This window comes from Echiichthys vipera (assembly GCF_963691815.1).
Source record: "Echiichthys vipera genome assembly, chromosome: 10".
NCBI lineage: Eukaryota > Metazoa > Chordata > Actinopteri > Perciformes > Trachinidae > Echiichthys > Echiichthys vipera.
Window position 1 is genome coordinate 32,128,468 of NC_139835.1, and position 5,000 is coordinate 32,133,467.

Consider the following 5,000-nt stretch of genomic DNA (forward strand, 5'->3'; position numbering starts at 1 on the left):
CGTCAAGTTTGTGTTCTGTTGAAAAGCTGCGGAAGAGTCAGAAAGTGTGTGTGTGGCTTATTGTGTTGTGTTGCTGTGACCTGAACACGCTCTGGTGTTCTGCACAAACCAAGTGTTAACTGATAAATAAAGGTCACTGAATTAAACTTCAAGGACTTTTGTTCTTTTCCTGGAGGCAAAGTTTCCGTCACCTTTGGACCGGACGCATAATTACCCAGCGTGCAGCGGGTTAGTGACACATCAGATTTATGTGTTTGTGGATATAATCAGGTGGAGGCTTCAGCAGCGGGCGAGAGATTAATGTCTCCAACCAGAGAAACTACAGAGAAGTGTGTTCAGTTTCTGTTTAAAGCTTTTATTCTTTTATCAAGTTATATCTGTACTATAGTGCAGTAAAAAGTATCTTATTCACCTCTAAGGTGTAACTTAGTGCAGTAAAAAGTATATTTTTAACCTCTAAATGTAACATTTCTGAGTAAAAAGTATATTTTTAACAACTAAATGTAACATTTTTTGAGTAAAAAGTATATTTTTAACAACTAAATGTAACATTTTGCAGTAAAAAGTATATTTTTAACCACTAAATGTAACATTTTGGAGTAAAAAGTATCTTATTTGCCTCTGAGATGTAACTAAGTGCAGTAAAAAGTATCCTATTTAACACTAAAACTAACATTTTTGAGTAAAAAGTATATTTTTAACCACTAAATGTAACATTTTTAAGTAAAAAGTATATTTTTAACCACTAAAACTAACATTTTTTGAGTAAAGAATATGTTATTTAACACTAAATGTAACATTTTTGAGTAAAAAGTATATCATTTACCTCTCAGATGTAACTTATTACAGTAAAAGTAAGTTATTTACCTCTCAGATGTAACTTATTACAGTAAAAGTATCTTATTTACCTCTCAGATGTAACTTATTACAGTAAAAGTATGTTATTTACCTCTCAGATGTAACTTAGTGCAGTAAAAGTATGTTATTTACCTCTCAGATGTAACTTATTACAGTAAAAGTATCTTATTTACCTCTGAGATGTAACTTATTACAGTAAAAGTATGTTATTTACCTCTCAGATGTAACTTATTACAGTAAAAGTATGTTATTTACCTCTCAGATGTAACTTATTACAGTAAAAGTATGTTATTTACCTCTCAGATGTAACTTATTACAGTAAAAGTATCTTATTTACCTCTCAGATGTAACTTATTACAGTAAAAGTATGTTATTTACCTCTCAGATGTAACTTATTACAGTAAAAGTATGTTATTTACCTCTCAGATGTAACTTAGTACAGTAAAAGTATCTTATTTACCTCTCAGATGTAACTTATTACAGTAAAAGTATGTTATTTACCTCTCAGATGTAACTTATTACTGTAAAAGTATGTTATTTACCTCTCAGATGTAACTTATTACTGTAAAAGTATGTTATTTACCTCTCAGATGTAACTTATTACAGTAAAAGTATGTTATTTACCTCTCAGATGTAACTTATTACAGTAAAAGTATCTTATTTACCTCTCAGATGTAACTTATTACAGTAAAAGTATGTTATTTACCTCTCAGATGTAACTTATTACTGTAAAAGTATGTTATTTACCTCTCAGATGTAACTTATTACTGTAAAAGTATGTTATTTACCTCTCAGATGTAACTTAGTGCAGTAAAAGTATGTTATTTACCTCTCAGATGTAACTTATTACAGTAAAAGTATGTTATTTACCTCTCAGATGTAACTTAGTGCAGTAAAAGTATGTTATTTACCTCTCAGATGTAACTTAGTGCAGTAAAAGTATCTTATTTACCTCTCAGATGTAACTTATTACAGTAAAAGTATGTTATTTACCTCTCAGATGTAACTTATTACAGTAAAAGTATCTTATTTACCTCTCAGATGTAACTTATTACAGTAAAAAGTATGTTATTTACCTCTCAGATGTAACTTAGTGCAGTAAAAGTATGTTATTTACCTCTCAGATGTAACTAAGTGCAGTAAAAGTATGTTATTTACCTCTCAGATGTAACTTATTACAGTAAAAGTATGTTATTTACCTCTCAGATGTAACTTAGTGCAGTAAAAGTATGTTATTTACCTCTCAGATGTAACTTATTACAGTAAAAGTATGTTATTTACCTCTCAGATGTAACTTATTACAGTAAAAAGTATGTTATTTACCTCTCAGATGTAACTTATTACAGTAAAAAGTATGTTATTTACCTCTCAGATGTAACTTAGTACAGTAAAAGTATGTTATTTACCTCTCAGATGTAACTTATTACAGTAAAAAGTATCTTATTTGCCTCTCAGATGTAACTTATTACAGTAAAAGTATGTTATTTACCTCTCAGATGTAACTTATTACAGTAAAAGTATGTTATTTACCTCTCAGATGTAACTTAGTGCAGTAAAAGTATCTTATTTACCTCTCAGATGTAACTTAGTACAGTAAAAGTATGTTATTTACCTCTCAGATGTAACTTATTACAGTAAAAGTATCTTATTTACCTCTCAGATGTAACTTATTACAGTAAAAAGTATGTTATTTACCTCTCAGATGTAACTTAGTGCAGTAAAAGTATGTTATTTACCTCTCAGATGTAACTAAGTGCAGTAAAAGTATGTTATTTACCTCTCAGATGTAACTTATTACAGTAAAAGTATGTTATTTACCTCTCAGATGTAACTTAGTGCAGTAAAAGTATGTTATTTACCTCTCAGATGTAACTTATTACAGTAAAAGTATGTTATTTACCTCTCAGATGTAACTTATTACAGTAAAAAGTATGTTATTTACCTCTCAGATGTAACTTATTACAGTAAAAAGTATGTTATTTACCTCTCAGATGTAACTTAGTGCAGTAAAAGTATGTTATTTACCTCTCAGATGTAACTTATTACAGTAAAAGTATGTTATTTACCTCTCAGATGTAACTTATTACAGTAAAAGTATCTTATTTGCCTCTCAGATGTAACTTATTACAGTAAAAGTATGTTATTTACCTCTCAGATGTAACTTATTACAGTAAAAGTATCTTATTTACCTCTCAGATGTAACTTATTACAGTAAAAGTATGTTATTTACCTCTCAGATGTAACTTATTACTGTAAAAGTATGTTATTTACCTCTCAGATGTAACTTATTACTGTAAAAGTATGTTATTTACCTCTCAGATGTAACTTATTACAGTAAAAGTATGTTATTTACCTCTCAGATGTAACTTATTACAGTAAAAGTATGTTATTTACCTCTCAGATGTAACTTAGTGCAGTAAAAGTATCTTATTTACCTCTCAGATGTAACTTATTACAGTAAAAGTATGTTATTTACCTCTCAGATGTAACTTATTACTGTAAAAGTATGTTATTTACCTCTCAGATGTAACTTAGTGCAGTAAAAGTATCTTATTTACCTCTCAGATGTAACTTATTACAGTAAAAGTATGTTATTTACCTCTCAGATGTAACTTATTACAGTAAAAGTATCTTATTTACCTCTCAGATGTAACTTATTACAGTAAAAAGTATGTTATTTACCTCTCAGATGTAACTTAGTGCAGTAAAAGTATGTTATTTACCTCTCAGATGTAACTAAGTGCAGTAAAAGTATGTTATTTACCTCTCAGATGTAACTTATTACAGTAAAAGTATGTTATTTACCTCTCAGATGTAACTTAGTGCAGTAAAAGTATGTTATTTACCTCTCAGATGTAACTTATTACAGTAAAAGTATGTTATTTACCTCTCAGATGTAACTTATTACAGTAAAAAGTATGTTATTTACCTCTCAGATGTAACTTATTACAGTAAAAAGTATGTTATTTACCTCTCAGATGTAACTTAGTACAGTAAAAGTATGTTATTTACCTCTCAGATGTAACTTATTACAGTAAAAAGTATCTTATTTGCCTCTCAGATGTAACTTATTACAGTAAAAGTATGTTATTTACCTCTCAGATGTAACTTATTACAGTAAAAGTATGTTATTTACCTCTCAGATGTAACTTAGTGCAGTAAAAGTATCTTATTTACCTCTCAGATGTAACTTAGTACAGTAAAAGTATGTTATTTACCTCTCAGATGTAACTTATTACAGTAAAAGTATCTTATTTACCTCTCAGATGTAACTTATTACAGTAAAAAGTATGTTATTTACCTCTCAGATGTAACTTAGTGCAGTAAAAGTATGTTATTTACCTCTCAGATGTAACTAAGTGCAGTAAAAGTATGTTATTTACCTCTCAGATGTAACTTATTACAGTAAAAGTATGTTATTTACCTCTCAGATGTAACTTAGTGCAGTAAAAGTATGTTATTTACCTCTCAGATGTAACTTATTACAGTAAAAAGTATGTTATTTACCTCTCAGATGTAACTTATTACAGTAAAAAGTATGTTATTTACCTCTCAGATGTAACTTAGTGCAGTAAAAGTATGTTATTTACCTCTCAGATGTAACTTATTACAGTAAAAGTATGTTATTTACCTCTCAGATGTAACTTATTACAGTAAAAGTATCTTATTTGCCTCTCAGATGTAACTTATTACAGTAAAAGTATGTTATTTACCTCTCAGATGTAACTTATTACAGTAAAAGTATCTTATTTACCTCTCAGATGTAACTTATTACAGTAAAAGTATGTTATTTACCTCTCAGATGTAACTTAGTGCAGTAAAAGTCTAAAGTAGCAAAACAAAGAAACACCACTAAAGTAAAAGTAACTCAAATTTGTACTCGAGCAAATGCAACAGGTTACAACTCAACAGGTGAAGATACAACACAAACAAAGGTGCATCATGGACAGGGAGGTGTGTGTGTGTGTGTGTGTGTGTGTGTGTGTGTGTGTGTGTGTGTGTGTGTGTGTGTGTGTGTGTGTGTGTGTGTGTGTGTGTGTGTGTGTGTGTGTGTGTGTGTGTGTGTGTCGGTGTTAGTCGGTGTGTGTGTCGGTAAACACTCACCTCCGGTTGTTCCCGGTGTGTGTGTCGGTCTTAGTCGG

General features: G+C 29.9%; 1 protein-coding gene across 1 annotated transcript in view; it reads right to left on the reverse strand.

Moving 5' to 3' along the window:
* Nucleotides 1-5,000, reverse strand: part of coq10b (coenzyme Q10B) — a 14,209-nt gene that overhangs the window by 8,787 nt on the left and 422 nt on the right. The gene's annotated exons all lie outside the window — the stretch shown is intronic.